The 16,383-nt window shown below is 41.6% G+C and overlaps 1 protein-coding gene across 2 annotated transcripts in view; it reads left to right on the top strand.

The window, feature by feature from the left end:
- The first annotated feature begins 6,633 nt into the window (after positions 1-6,633).
- Positions 6,634-16,383, top strand: part of MECOM (MDS1 and EVI1 complex locus) — a 197,662-nt gene continuing 187,912 nt past the window's right edge. For both annotated transcript variants that reach the window (XM_009280541.2, XM_019472413.1), the window contains exon 1: positions 6,634-6,977. The gene's annotated coding sequence lies outside the window, so the exon portion shown is untranslated. The remainder of the gene's footprint in view (positions 6,978-16,383) is intronic.

Raw genomic sequence — 16,383 nt, 5'->3', positions numbered from 1 at the left:
CAAACGCTACTAGTTATTGTAGGGGCTGATAGTGAGAATTGCCAGAGCTGATGGGCAGGTCCCTACACAGTTACTATATTATGACTTTGCTGGTCTAGTACCAACACTTGGCAATGCTGAAATTATCCTGTCTCAAAGGCCTGATGCTCTTGAGTGTGTGTAACTTCGCTTCTTGCTCGCGGGTGGACAGGTTTCTCCCAAGCGCTCGGTGCTTGGTGCTCATCCTACCCTCAGGAGCTCACTTCTGCTCCCAGTATGAGCCTCTTGTTTCAGGGTTATTTTTTCTGCAGACACAATAATTTAAGACGCAAAAGCTGCTTCCCATGCAAGGAAGGTTTTTAATTTGTCTTGTGAATTATCCACACTGTTGTTACTGATGTGCATCTTATGATGAGGCACAGAAAGAAGCTACCAGCAGCACTGAGCCCTTTGCACGGGGCGCTCCAGTGGTGATCCAAACTGACCTCCCTTTCCTTTTCACATGGACACCGCAGCCCATGGTGCAGCACTGTGAAAAGCTGGTGATTTCTATACTTCAGCCCCAAAGTGCACTGTGCTCAAGCTGCCTTTTTCGCCTGCCTTTGTCTGTGCGGCTTTTCCTACAACTCCCTCTTCTGCCGGCGTTGCAGAAGGGTTTGCTTGGCATGGCTCAGCACTGTGGTGCAGGGAGGCTTTGCCGAGCGCGCCGTGTGAATGCCCTCTGCAATCTGCAGTGACACGAGCACGGAGGGAAAGCTGAAATCTGGGCACCACATTTCCCTCTCATTTTGTTACATTAGTGTCAGCCTGAAGAAATTCGAGTGACTTTGGCTAACTCCAGCACAGACACTGATCTCATTTATTCCTTGGTGGAAGTCTAAAGTAATTACTCTGGATTTAAGTTGTGTAAAAGAAATCAGAATCTGGCCTTTGGGGCCACCGCATGGGTGCTTTGGTCCCCTTTGCTCTTGTTGCGTGGTCCATGAGCATAGTTTTCAGGGTTGGACCTTCTGAGTGTGTTCAGGACAGCTTTGGTTTTCTCATGCTTGTGTTAGGGTCAAGTAATATGAGTATGCAAAATACCCATGCATTTGAAGGCTAATGTTTGTGAAACTATTTTTCTTTGGTAATTGAAGTAATGATTCAAAACTGCTTCAAGCGTCATGTTTATCTCTACACTTGCTTGTAATCTCTTTTGTTGTACAACCAAACTTTCTGTTTGTAAAACAGTTTTTCTCTCCCCTATTAGTTTTATGATTTTCACCTAACTCTGAATTACTAGCTCTATTCTGTTTAGAATCTAATCTCATTTGATTAGGTCTGTCTGATGCTTTTCACAATGGGGTCTTGTCTGGGGCCCCCAGACTGTGTTACAATAAAAATAATAATAAATAATCATCATCAGGTCCAGCTCCACAGAACAGTTCTGTGAATAGGAAGCAGCACAAACCAGTTTCAGGTACATTAACTGATAAAATGTTCGAGTAGAGTAATGTAGCTCTTGGCTAGAGTCCCTTCTGTGTCTGGAGATAGTAACCCAACCTCTGCATGTTTCTAAAGCTAAGGATTCTTCTTTGCTTCTCCTCTAGAGGATGTAAAAGTGGCCCCCTCTGAGCCATGCCTGCCTGGTGTGGGACTGCCAGGTGGCTCCCATGTAGTTCATCACTGGCTATATGCTCCTTTTGAAGCTAATGGGTTTTCTTCTCTTAATTTTCTGCTTTTCCTGACCTCCTGTGTTCTAGACCGATGTGGATATATTTTGTAATCAATCAGTCCCTGCCTGTAACAGTTTTTTCTTTAATACTTGTTCAAACAGAAATTCAGTTAAAGGTGTCTCATTTGTATGCAACAGGAAATGCCTGCCTCCTTTTCAGATATCCCTGCAAATACTCCACGCTGATTTCTTCAGTGCTGAATAGAAATACTAGGTCAAACAAATATAAATGCTCTCTGGTGTCTTTAAAGGATCTGAGCCAGGGCTTTGTGGTACATTTAGGTCCACCCTCGCCTTATGCAGGAGAAGGGACTAATTCACCTAATCCTATTATGTTTCTCCAAAGCCTTCGTTAATGTATCCTCTCTAAAGGCTCATATCAGACATGGTCAACAGTGCTAGTGGAGCTCAAAGCTCCTGACATGTGATGGACTTCTCCCACCAAACAGAGCCAGGTCCTTCTGATGTCTAGTCTTTGGGGCTAGGGGTCATCTTTCTCACCTTTGAGAAGTTGCAGGCACGAACCTGTGTGTATCTTCTCATTGCAAAGAGCCACTTCCACATTTATCTCAGCTCTTACTTTATCCTGCTTGGAAGATGATGGCATTAGAAACACTTCTGAAGTAGGCTCTCTAGATGTTTTTGCTTCCAGCCTACCTCCTTCATCTGGAGTAATCAGCCATCCAGTTTATGATTAAGTCACTGGTAGCCACTTGCATGACTCCAAGTGCAGAGAACCGCATTTATGTGCCAGAGAGTTTATCAGTCAATAGTCGCTTTGGGAATGTATATTCATGATTGACAAATTGCCTGAAGAAAGGGAGAATGGATAGTCTGTATGGATACGTTTCTGTTTGTTAGGGGTGGCTTTGGGTCTGGAGATCTGAATGCGGACTTGATCCTTGAAGGACTTTGTGTGAACTTTGAGTTGAAGACCACCCTGAAACACTGATATGTGCAATAGGGTAGCACGTCCCCTTGATGTGAGATGCCATCATGCGGCATTTCAGCTGCAGAAAGGCACGGTTCCATTGAACGTGCGGCCCAGCATGCTTTTGAAAACAGCATGCCTGTGCCTCTTAGCAATTGCAACCGGTGGAAAGCGGTTGGGTTGTCTTCAGCAACCTCTGCCTCTCCCAGTCGTTAGTGCCTTCTACCTAATTGCTCTTGCAGAGGAAGAGTGTGCTGAACTGCTAAGAAGCATCCAAATGGAAGGAAGTCCTCTCCTCCTCCCAGTCATGCACAGGAGCCCTCATGGTCTCGAAATGACCCCAGGCCCCGGAGTTATGGCGGTAGCTTTGGCACATCGCTCTCACATCCTCATCAGGCACATCCCCAGCACGCAGCCACGTGCACTCTTTCCTGCTGGCGTGCAAGGTTGTGTCAAAAGTGCAAACACAGGTGTCCACCCTGGTCTTTTAGTAGCAATTAACCTTTCCTCCGGGGTTTCCTTTGAAGCTTGCTCATGTTTTTATTGTAAAATAGCGGTGAAGAATTTTATGGAGGCTAATGTCTAAGCTTCCACATTACGTAATCTCATCTGTTCCCTTATCAGGGGCCTCGATTTTATTTCATCCCATTTCTAGTGGGGATAATTACTGGACTTTAAAGAAGCCATCTTGAATTTCAAAACTGCAGTGCTATCTGTGTGAATGGTTTGCCGTTCACTGGGAAAACGATGCTTACCAGCACAGTCCCTGGGTCTAATTCTAACCTCACAAAGATTTTCTATCAGTCAATACCCCACGGTTTTGCTGGAAGTCCCTCTGATCCATGTGGGTGTAAATTTTAAGGGGAATAGTCCCTCACCCTTTGAAAATGAAGACCAGATCTTGGTTCATGGACATTGATTTTAATATAGCACCTTTTATCATTAATTTCACAAATATGTCTTAATGGTCTTCCCATCTCTTGGTCAGTCGTAATTCAACTTCTTGTTTATTTTGAGGTTTTAAAATACATTTTTGTTAGAATACATTGCTATTTCAGGCAGAATAATATTTCAGTAATCCGTTTTACCCACACTGTTAGGGCTTTGGGGCATATAGGCATATTATATTTTCCAGAGCTTTCAACCTGAAAGCCCATGTTTAACGACGACATCGGGTGTGGCTGCTGGAAATCAAAGGAAGCACAATAGACCCAGCAAATGGACTTGTCTCCCTGCCAGGCTTCCAGAGGCCAATTTATCAGCTGCAGGTTTGACCCTATATGGCTAAAAACGAGTGTAGCCAGAATGACTGAGATAAGCATAACTGAGGCCTTTGAGTCTGCGAGAGAGAAATTAAACTGGACTGTCCCTGGGGGAGAAGAAACATCTGCAAAGCCGTGCTGGCTAAATATTTAAGGCTAAGCTTGTGCCGGCTTGTGGGCAGGCACTGCTGGCAAGTGGGGCTGAGGAAGGTGGCCCTTTGGGGAAAGGCACAGAACAGGTCACTGCTTGCTGTGACTTAAATGATTTGGCTGAGCTGCTTCGTTGTTCAGTGGAGGAGAGTCAAGCATGGCCACGGGGCACAGGGAGAGCCTTGGTTTTATGGGGCGCTGCTTGGTGGGATGGGGGACAACAGCAATGAGCACATGAAATGGGCTTTTTAAGGAATTTGAGTGTCGGGCACCCAGCTGTCATGGAAAATCAGTAGGATTTAGATGCCTGAAGTTTTTAAGGCCCCCGTTCCAGTGAGCCATGTGCTTATCATCATCCAGATCACTTTCCTTGTGTGATTTCTCTTCCTGCACCCCATGTGTACACATGGGTTAGGTTGGTTTTTTTCCCCGTTTCAAAAACAGCTGAAGTCTTTTAGGCAGGGCTGCAATCTAAACGGTTGTGGGAAGACATCTGAATGGGAGTGAGCCTGCCCTGGGTGGACGCAGCATTGCTGCCAGCCCATGAAGGCAGGGAGCGCATTGGAATTTCGGGGATGCTCAGGAGGCATAGAGCAACCTCTCTCGCCTGTCCCACCATGCTGGGGCAGATCCATGTTTGGGGGCAGCAGCAATGCCATGGCATAACAGAGATGGCTGCTAATGTGGTTGTTTCAGTGCAGGGTGAAATGAATGGTGACATTCAGCTGGAGCTGTATCCCTACCTTTTTCATGTCTTCTTTCCTGTTCCTTGGAGTCCAGGTTGAGTTTTGCTGTGGGTCAGCCCTGGGCAGGAAAGTACGGGCATGGGCTCGTACATGCTAGGCACAGAGCAAGCTCTCTGCGCCAGTGCTTTCATGAGCCCTTGAACATTTTTGCCAAGCTTGGCACCACTGAGCTATGACAGGCAGGATTTCTGAAGCACAAGCGATGGAAAATCCCTCTGTGTGTCCTTCTCAGCTAAATGGTAGAGTCAGTCAAGATTTTCTACTTCTCAGAGTGCCAGGTATTAGGAAAGTGACAAACTAATCAATATTGAATTCAATCGTTAAAGTGCAGGGAGCGTCTGCCAAACCAGAGGCCGAGGGAATGGGTAGCTGAACTTTCTTGTGACATGTATGAGGTCATAGTCAGTGCCACATAAAAGAAAGAAAAACAGTTCATGGCTGTGAATAAATTGCTCACAGATGAAGAATCCAGTTTGCCAGTCATGTGATGGGAGCAATCTATTCAAATGATTTGTTATGTCCCAGTGTTTGTCTTAGGCAGTACCAGAAGCATGAAACTACAGATATAAAACTGTGAGATAATATGTAACAAAGATGTGAGAGATAATGGGCTATGACCAGTTTCCAGTGGAAAAGGCATACGGTGCTAATCTACCATGGATAGTTTCTTAAATGAGCAAGAAATTGAAAGAACATTTTAAAGTTTCCTGTTTCTTCACTGAAATGGAGTCATTCTGAACGCCAAGCCCAGTGTAACACTTTAATTTCTGGGCCAACCATATTATGCAAATATCCTCATGCTCAGATCTTAAATACCTGATCTCTCAACTTCATTCCTTGGAGAATAGTATTCTCGCCTCGTATTTAGGTTAGAATTAAGTGGAATGAGTTCTGGTATGTAGGAAAAGTACGGTAAGGTTAATAAAGTTAAGTGAATGTAAATAATTAAGAAGTTTTTTCGTTTGTCTTTTTGCTCCTTTTGCATGTATTATCGGGTTGAGTACTGTATTGCTGGTGCAGCTAAAGCCCCTGCTGAAGTCACTCAGAGTTTTTTGACTAAAAGGAATTTACAATCAGCCTTACATTTTGAGTTGTCAAAAATAGTGAGCTTCTCTTTTTTCTTTCTTTTTTCTTTTTTTTTTGTTTGCTGGCTAAGCCCCAGAGATGAAGGGGTTTTTTTTAATGTGTTTTGGATCTGCCCCAGGTTTTTTTTTTGCAACTGTAAGAGGAGAAGGTTCATGTTCTCTATAAGGTGCTGCTTGGATCCTGAACTTATTTTAGACCATTGTGTTTCTTGGAGGTCAATGGTAAGACACTGATTTACATCAGTTGAAGTTCTTGCCAAGAGTTGTGTGGTAGACTGGATCCTTTCCTCCAAAGACTAATTGGAGGCCATCAAACTTAATTTTGGCTACTTTAGGTTCAATCTGTCTCTCTGAAAGACCAGTAGAGTTTTTCTGCTTTTCACTTCACTTAGATTTCAGTTGTAACATATAATGCTGGCTTTCAATTGTAATTTCAAAGAGTATGCAATGCAAAGCGCTATATCCGGATAAAAGGGTGTGCCTGCATATACATCTGTATGCAATTCCCTCGCTTGTGTTCAATGATGTAAACCACTTTTGATGTCAGGAATATTGAGAAAAACACTGTGTACCCCCAGGCCTACAATAGGGAAAAGACTCAGCTCCTTCCAGGATGAGTCTCTGCTGTGGGACTAGTGATTGATGAAGGTGCCACCCGCCTACCAAACTGTCTTCTCCATTTCATGTGCAGGCTGAAAGGGTTTCATATACAAAATCTGTCAGGATATTTCAAATCCTACTGTTTGGCTTTATTTTCCAGGTGATGAATGTTTGTATGAAAGCTTTCCTGAACTTCCTTTGGAGGAAGTGCCAGAAGCTGATGGAGAGGCTGCAAACGTCCAGTGTCCAACGTCCGCCAACATTCAAGAGCTGTCTTCTCCAGCAACCTCCAGCGAAGCTTTCACGTCAAAGGAGAGCTCTCCTTACAAGGTTCCGATATACATTCCCGATGACATTCCCATTCCTTCAGAGTTTGAGCTCCGAGAATCCAACATTCCTGGAGCAGGATTAGGGATATGGACCAAAAGGAAGATTGAAGCAGGGGAAAAGTTTGGCCCTTTTGTAGGAGAGCAGCGGCCACACCTTAAAGATCCCAGTTACGGTTGGGAGGTAAGACACTTTACATTCTTTTGGTCTGTTGAACTCTCTTGTGTGTCTATAAACACAGAAATATTTGCAGAATTTGAGGCCTATCCTGCAGCAGCCAGGGGATATTTGTGTGAACGAAGACTGCTTTGTGGCCTTTTGGGCTTTCTGGATGGAAACAAGTGTAAATTAAAAAAGAAAAAAGGCAGGAATTATTGTTGCTCTTCATGCATGAAATCTGTCTGGGTGGATATTGGCAGGTGATGCTTCTTTTGGGGAAGGAAAGCAAGAAGTTGCGTTGTTGGAACATTTCTGTACCATTTTTAGTCTGCCCTTGTGCAGTCCTGCAGTATGTCTGTGGGTGAAGGATTTGCAAAAGATACTGCACTATCTATTTGAAAAGAAACTGGGTGCTGCTTTCAGGGTTGTGCATCACCACTTTCTGTCAACAATGGTTAGAATAGCCCTAAAATCTAGCATTGTGTGGCTAAAATTGCTATTGCAGAACCTTGCGCTACTCGGGGACTTCGAAAGGTGGGGGTTTGATCCTGGTTCCATTTAACTTAATGGGAATTTTGCCATTCATTCGGTGAAAGTATGTTTGGATGCTGGTGTCAAACCTAGCACACATGGGGATGATGTGGCTCATGTTACTTCTGCAGATGCTCTGAGAAATGTTGCTTTTCCTGAAGGAGCTCAAGGCCTCCTTTGGTGAGTACAGCAGTTGCCTCTTGCTTTTGCTGCCTTTGGGGGCAATGTGGTTTCCTCACTGTGATATCACTGTGGAGCTGGCTGAGTTGCAGGTCCATGGTCAGGTCAGGGCTTTAGACCTCAAGCGGTACACGTTGCCAGTTGTGTTATGGTGTAACAAATGTTCTTGCATGGTTTTATTCATAGTTTTAACAATGTGCTGTAGAAACAGAGTGCAATCTCAGCTTTCCATCTGTACGTTTCCTGGTTTTCTGGTAAGGGGAGAAGTGTAGAGTTTGCCCGGCTCTCCAGGGACACGACTGACCTCTGGAGAGTTGGGAGCTTCATTTTCCCAGGAAAAATGGAGTTTCACTGTGGAGTAGAGCCTTGCAGATATGGTGGAAAATAGAGGTTTGATTTGCTCTTAACTGTCCATAAATACTCAGTGAGTTTATTCCAAACTTTCCATCCAGTTGTTTACTCTGGTGAGACCTGTGACAATATGACAGAATAGTGTCAGGAGAAATTACAGGCTTGGCAGCACTCTATCGAGTTAACAGACCCTGGTGCAATATAATTGCTGGTGAGAAATCTTTATTATTTGAAAAAGGCACCAGGAAGCCATAAAATGTGACTTTTAACCACACTGCAATTAAGCTCAGATATTGATAACAGAAATTGGAGCAAAACTGCTGAGACACGGCTGTACTTGCAGGTTTAACATATACCAAAATTAGGGTATTTTTAGGGTATTCCTCAGGTGGTATAGTGCAGCATAGCCCCACTAATATTGAGGGAAACCCATCTTGATTTTCACACCCTTAGATGTTGATAATATACTGCAATATGAGAGACTAGTTTTCCTGCTTAAAATATTTAGAATTTTGGAGTCTATGAAATCCATACAAGAAATGCATATCTTGATAGTGCTGGAAGCCCAGCTGGCAGACTGAATCCCTTTCAAGCTGCAGGACTCATGCCATTTGAACAACGTTATGTATTTGGGACAGCTGGGGAGAAGCTATTGAAAAGTGTTGGAGCAAAATCACACAAAATCAACAGTCGAGGCCCTCTGCAATTTGGCCACTCATCTAGAAGTACTCTGCAGTGCTCAGGGGAGCTTGAAACAGAATATTTTTCCAACAAGTGGGTTAAGTACATTTATTGTAATTGAAGGGAGACAAAGAAATGCTGGTTACCAGAGTTTACACAATGAGTAAAATGGCATGTAGTGAAGGTTAAGGCTAAAGGACAGATGTGGGGGACCTGGTAGTGTTGGAGAAGACCTTCCCAGTGCCCATCCCAGCCCAGATGCTCATCATCACACTGCTCTGGAAACCACCACTACCTTGGACCTGTGCCTTGGGATAAAAAAGGGAGAAAGAAGCTGTTACTGGTGTGTGGGCTCAGGCAGTGTCAAAGGTAGCATGGGAAGGTGAAGGAAAGGTATCATTTATTGAGGTTTAGGTACAGTCTTGAGAAGATGAGCTTTTCTGGTGTTAATTTTTCTACCTGAATGGACACTTCTGTGAAATTGGGCATTTCTCCTGCCAGATGCCAATAAGTCACCTAGCAAACAGGCATGGGGAAATCAGTCTGCTGTTGCTGATATCAAGGTGAAATTTCATTATTATATTTTAAATGGAACCAAAGTTTCTGTATGGTACTGACTATGGATTTAAGTGACTTGGTAGTATGAGAGGGTTTAAAATCTTTTTTTCCACAATGATACTTGCATGCTGAGTGAATTGCACTGATGTAGCTACTGTCACGATATTCTTTTATGTTTGATTATATGTAATTCCTAGAATAGTTCATGGTGCTATAGAGGTCAGCTGTATCTGGTGGCTTCAAAAGATGAGATCCCTCAACCTGCTCAAACTGCTCGCTGGTCCCACAGGCCAAAGAAAACATTTTTCTGTGTCCTGGCTTACTCATTTCTTCATCTCACATGTGCATCGTTCAGAGCAACACATAGTGGGGTTGCAACATCACTAGTGTTTGTGTGCTTATTTAATTCTCTTGCATAGACTCCATTGCAGCTACAGTGAGGGTGATTGAGTGATTGGAAAATCAATCTTTCCATTTTATCTGCATTTTTCCGAGTTTAAGGTGAAACACTGAACATACAATGGTGTTTGACTTTCAAAGATAATGAAGGAAGAATCTCTTTTCAAGAAAATTAGCAAAAATATAATAAAATATTTTTGGAAGGAAAGCTGAGCATCTTCCTTAGCTGTTTTCTGATGCTGCATATATTAGTGATTTTGCTATGAAAGATCCGCTCCTTTTTTGCAATTGTTTAGGATTGCTAGGTAGCCTAGAGACCTCAAACTAGAAAATTTCAGACCAAAGCCCTGCGTACACATTGCAGGGAAAAGTTTATAGCTACACACAAATTTAGACTGTAACTACGTTTTTGGAAAGGACATTTTTATAACAGACTATGCTAAATTCCCCCGCAAAAGATTGTCATAGTGTTGGGTATTTCCAGCTGTGGGATACTTCTAACTTCCAGTTTTTGTGACTGATGTCCATCTAAGTTGGTACTAGGATTAGCCTGTATTGGTGGGGAGAGAAGTGGAAGCTGGAATAAATGCTGCTGTTAACTTTTGCAGCCAGGCAGTTGACAATGCAGAAAAACTTGCTTCAGAAGGCTGAGGAATTTCATGGGATCTGTTCCTACATTCCCCTATAGCAAGACTCCCTATAGCATCGACACAGAGTTTTGTCAGAACAAGTACAACAAAACAATGTCTATTGTGTCCATTTATATATTTCAGCCATAAAACACACTCTGGGACAAAGAGAATTTGTTGTGATATAGTTGTGCTTGGATCATGATTAGAGTGCTGTAGACCAGTTTAAATGAAAAGCCATAAATTTGAATTTTATCTCATTTTGTGGGTCTAGAGCTGAGCATTATCTAATCAGGTATTGGCTAGCTAAAGTACAAATCGAACAGGGGGTCACCGGACAAGGGGAAAGGTCGAGCTTTTTTGCAGTTTGTCACCGAGGTTTTAGTATTTGTCGGCAGCCCGAATATCCGAGGGGGTCGGGAGGCTGTTGCTCAGTGGTTGTTTGAAAAGGGAAAATTGACTGCTTCTTAATCAACAAAGAAAACAAGCTTTTAAGGGATGGCAGTAATTTTTTTTTAAATAAAAGCAAGGGAACACAAATTTAGTGATTTCATCATGGTTCATGCCCTGCTATGAAAAACAACTGGGACAGTATTTCAAAGAAAGCCTTTGAATAGGTCACTAAAGCACATGCACCTATCTTCGACCAGCTTCTTCCTGTGTACGTCGAATATTCAAATTCAGGTCTTTTACTGCTGTAGCAAACTCAAAGTCTCATTCATAGGTGCAATTCTTCACAGCTTTTTTTGTCCTAAACTTTTATTTCTTTACTAGGAAGGTAAAAACAGGAGCAATAAACTCTAATAAATCAGACTTGTCACAGAAGTAAAAAATACTTTAGAGCTTTATAAAGCAGTGTATAATCTGTTTATAGATCAGAGTATATTTTCCTGTCATGACAGCGAGGCTGAAAAACATCTCAGATTTGGTAGAGTATGTTTGAGTTGATGATATTACTTCTAAATGGAAATTAGGAGGCTGTTTGCCTATTTGTTTACCTCTCCTCTAACATTTTTGACGTGCATCTTTGGGGAAAGCTGGACAACTTCTTAAAAATTGTTTTGGAGTAAAGGCTTCCCATTGATCTATAGGGACTGGAATAGTTGAAACTTAAAGTTTCAATTCTGCACTCTTTGGTTTTCTTTTGGCATTTTTAAAATTTCAATTTAGGTTTATTTGAGATTCTGGATTCTAGGTGTACCATCTATCTTTATGAAAATTAAATAATAAGTTACAAAATGTACAGGTATAGGCTTTTAGAGTTGGAAGCTAATGTATATGCTCCCAAATCCAGCTTGTAGTGCCTAAACTGATAGCTTGGTTTTCTTGCTCTTAGCATCCAAAAACTTCCACTATAATCAATGGGAGTTACTGGCTGATTCAGCTCTATGTATCAATATTATCCCCCATTTTTGGGTCCTCCTTTGGAAAACCTTTTTTTTTTTAAAAAAAAAACAACAAAAAACACCCAGAACAAAAAGTAGCATCTTTTAAATAACTGGGCACAGGATTCACACATCTTAAAACTCATGTTAAACTATTCTTAATAAACAGTGCCGGTGTTGAGGGAAGTAACTCCCTTGTAGTCAGTGAAATCACACTGGGAGAGAGCAGTAGATTGTCTTTTGCAAAAGGGAAAAATGAAAGGAACAAAGACTTCGTCACTTCTCAATATTTTTCTTTGGGATATGGAGTTTATCCTAGTGTTAAATAAAAAACCCTTAATTTTCTGCTGTTGTCTGACACTTTTCACACTGCACTGACTTACAGACCAAATCTTAACTTTTTCTTGAATTGTCTTTAAGAACATTAACATGCAAAACAACTCCACACTGCACCAGGTGGTTTGAAAGTGGGGAGATTCCTTGCCTACATCTTCTCCTTGCATATGGATTTCAGCAGTAGGAGGACTCCAGGAACCTTTGCAAAATTATTATTGAAGCAAAACCAGGAATAGGAATGTGGGTTATTCTGTTATTTGAAATGAAAAAGGAGTAATTTGTTTTATAGTGGGGAGGAGGGGATGCTTTTTGATCAATACAAGACCAACCCAGTTCTGCAGATAGTGTATTCTGCCCCAGGTCAACAGACCATCCACTTCTGGCAGCTGCAGGTGCGGGTGACATCCTTACCTTTTCTTCACTACATAGGTGATGTTTTATCCCATTTGGAGCTCAGCTTTGCAAGGCATAGAGCACTCTGGCTGAGATCCAATAAAGCACTTAAGGCATGGGCTTATCATCAACAGGATTACCCAGGTGTTTGAGTTAAGCACGTGCTTAGCTGCTGTGTTAAGCTCTCTGTTAGGGACAGAGTGTTCAGTGCTATATAGGATGGAGTTCATACCCCATATATCTTGCCTGGGGTGAGTATGCACGAGGGTGTTTAAGACAGCCCCTTGAAAGTTGCATACAAAAAAGACATTACTTACGGTGCTGCTAATGCTACCCATCTGAATTCTTCTGTTGTTTGCATCCGTGTCTTGTGAGGCTGTGACTAAGTCAGATGCTACCGCAGCAACAGGAGTCCTGTTGCAAGGTGAACAGATGCTTCATGAGCAAAGCGTTGCTCTAAGAGGCGATGTCAGTTGTATACCCCAACCAGCTACCTGGCTGTTAATGCCAGTTTTCTCCCTGCTCAGAGGACAGACAGTTTAAAATTACAAATGAGCAAACATCAGGTCCTCGAATAGCAAGATATGAGCAGGTGGATTTGTCATTCAGTTTGAATTAAATATATTTGACAGCAAAAGGGAGCTGTTGGTCCTTTGGGTTGTTTCATGAGGATGGAAGAGTGTTAGGACATGGAGACAACACACACAGTAGTCCAGTGTTGTCTTTCTCTACTGTTCCTTACTTCCATTCTTCAATTCTCCTAATTCTTTGAGTAACATGATTAAACAGAGTCTCACATTGTGAGGTCAGTGGGATGTGATGCCCTGTTTTTTGGACAAAGACCACAACCTTCCCCTGCTCAGGCAAAGCTGCTGGTCACTGGAAGGGGAGCAGGAACAAGAACTGCAAAGCTCTCTCTTTGGCTCTACAATGGAGCTATTCCCAGAAAACATTCAAAACCATACCACACAAGGTAGCTGAGAAGCTGTAGCGGCTGCCAGAAGGGAGGTGCTGTTAGCCCTTCCCTTCTGGAGAAAAAATAATCCGTTAAAATTCCTTTCAAAGTTTGGAAGTTTTGGGATTTCCAAATAAAAATGAATATTCCTTATTTCTACACAAATCTAGAATTTAAAAAAGTTGGAAGGTCTGTGGAGCTAGATGAGGAAAAACTGTGAAAAATAAAAAAATAGCTCCTGTCCTGATCCGGCTCTGGCACCAGGGCTGCTGCTCACGGCGCTGATTAAGTCACTGAGCCAACCCAAAGCCAATGTGGCAACAACATCTGGAAGAGGTTTTTGGCCAGCGCAGGAGGCTGAGCGGGTGCTGGTGTGGCATGGCTGTGAAATCTCACATAAAAAAGGTGAGGCAGCACCTTTGGCCTAATTAAACCTGAAATGGTTTCTGTAGAATTGACTGTTTCTCCACCCATGGTGGATGCTCCACCATGTCCTTGACCTTGGGGGCAGGAAATCACCCATTTCATGGTATGGTCTAAAGCCACAGAAACCTCTCTGTAGGTCTGTGTATGTATTCCCTACAAAGCCACTGAGGTTTTAATTTAATCAGGAGGAGCATTAACTCCTGAGGGAAGCAGAGTGAAACCATAAGGGTCAAGTGGACGTAGAAGTAGGAGGGGGAGAAGGAAGTTTTGTTACCTTCTTCAGAGCAGAACTGGGGGGATGTTTTAGGAATTTGTATTCTTATGCAAAATAAGATGGTTATTATTTACTCAAACGTGACCCGGTTAGATTTTATTTGAGTTCAGTAGCACTTTGCCCAAGCAGGTAATAGCACTAAATAAGCTGAAAGAAAAGCTGACGTTGGAGTAGATCTGTGAGATTATCAAAATATGAAGAAAAATCATTGTGAGATATGCCAGATGTTCCTTTAAAAGACAAAATCTGTAAATTGAATTTAGCCATTAAGAAAAACAACATCAGAAAGAAAAACAAAAAAGACAGAACTGAAGAGAATAATAATTGCATCTAATAGAACTGACAAACAATCATAATTCTTCCCATTAAATAAATATGTTATAAAAAATTTATTATGAAATGCCACATTATGCAAGCCAGGATTCAAAGATGAGTTCTTTGCATTAAGTACAGTAGATGCCATTAAGGAAAACAGTCAATATGTCACTAAGCCACAGCCTGTAAAATTAAATTGATTTGGTAAATGTAAGTAAGATAGATCTGTTTGCTTTCATCATCAATTTTGAGTGGGTGAACAGGTGATGTCACCAACCTGGGAGCGATAAAGATGCAGGACCATCTGGAAAGCTTTGTGATGGATGGGCAACTGCTTTTGGATAGTGACAGTGCTGTGGTACTTTGTCACTTGGGATGCAGTACTTAATAACTTTTCAATACCATCATAATAAATTTCACTGCCTTATTAATATAGAAATGGTGAGTTATTACTGTGATGGCTATTGTAAATAACAAGAGATGCAGCTGTCAAAAGCTGATTGTTTGGGCATGTTTCTTTAAGCAACACAGTTGACTTGGGATAATCAACGTATGTCTATACCAGCAGAGTTTATTGCTCTTGTCAAAAGAAAAAGCTGCATTATTCAAAAATTATATGAAGTCCATAATAAACAAGTTTAATATATTATCAGACTTTTCCTATAAGTTTCCTAACACAGAACAATAAATCACTTTTAATAATGCCTTTCCGTGTACAATAATATCCTTATGCTGTAATAATGTCCTTTCCTAAATATTCACCAAATAGAGAACTTCTGAAAAAACAGAAAGGTATCTCTCACTCGTCAGAACACTTACAAAATTAAATCTCCCTATTTCATTAAAAGGCTACTTTTGATATAAAGCTGATGGACTCTAGCTGTGTCTTTCTTTTTTATTTTAATTGAACAGATGTAGTTAAAAGTAATCTATGACAAAGAAATACAGACAAAATTATAACCATGTGTCCCTAAATACTAGCAGGAAAGCGCATCTGTGTGTGTTTTATGAAAGCCCAGGACTGCTCCGTGACATTGCTGCTAATGTCATCGGTCTGAGGACTGGAGAGAAACAAAATGCATAGATAGTTGTTAGCAGAAGATGAATTACCAGATCAATCATTTAGCACCATTCAGAGTATTATACCATTGTTCTCTGGGAAGATAATTAAATCAATGATGTCTGGCTTATTTCTGTAAAGAGGCACAAACTTGTAAAGAATATCCAAAGCTCCTCAAACGTTATTTCTGGATTTTTTTTTTTTAAACCCTACCGACTTTGCCTTTCAGGCTGTAGCTTTGTCCCTCTTTTCAATTAAATGTCTCTCCACCATTTCTATGACTGCTGAAAAGAGAGCCAGCAGTCTATTAACAGGCAATAAAGTTCAGGAAGCCTAAGACTAGTTTCTTGGGTCAGAGGTGAAAATTGCATACTAAATGAAACAAAGGTGTGTCTTGATGGCTCAACAAGCAGTGGAGAGAGGAGCATACATGCGGGCGGGAGGAGATGGTCGTCATTAAACAGAAGCAAATGAAGACAGGAGTTAGTGTATGGCAAAATGCTTATTAACCCAAATGAACACATGCACTTCAGAGGATATGGCACTGAGGTTTGGCATTTAAACCACTGTATGATTTAACAGTACCATTGAAATCTGGGCATTTGGTCTAATAAAGATATCACTGAACTTTAAAAGTGAAACAAAAACCCCAACTCCTGCTAGCTAAAGCCGGCAGGTTGGGATGTGTTTGTCAGAATGGTACAAAAATATCCCTGTTTGGAAGTAAAGAATAGAAAACAATAATTGGCTAATAGGGTATTTCCATCCCAAAGAGTATTAATATGGCGTTTTATTGATGTGACAGCCTTCATGTTTCCTGGCTGAATGGTAGGTGGCACACGCAGGAGTGAAGACATAGGCTGTCATAATCCAGCTGATTTTATGTGATCACGTTAATTTTGGCTCATATAATAAGCATTAATTTGGAAAAAAATACAAATGTTAAGTAGCCTTTCC

The sequence above is a fragment of the Aptenodytes forsteri genome, unplaced genomic scaffold, assembly GCF_000699145.1.
Source record: "Aptenodytes forsteri isolate BGI_AS27 unplaced genomic scaffold, ASM69914v1 Scaffold179, whole genome shotgun sequence".
Classification (NCBI taxonomy): Eukaryota; Metazoa; Chordata; class Aves; order Sphenisciformes; family Spheniscidae; genus Aptenodytes; species Aptenodytes forsteri.
Note: the sequence above shows the minus strand (reverse complement) of the source record. Positions and strands in the feature narration are given on the sequence as shown.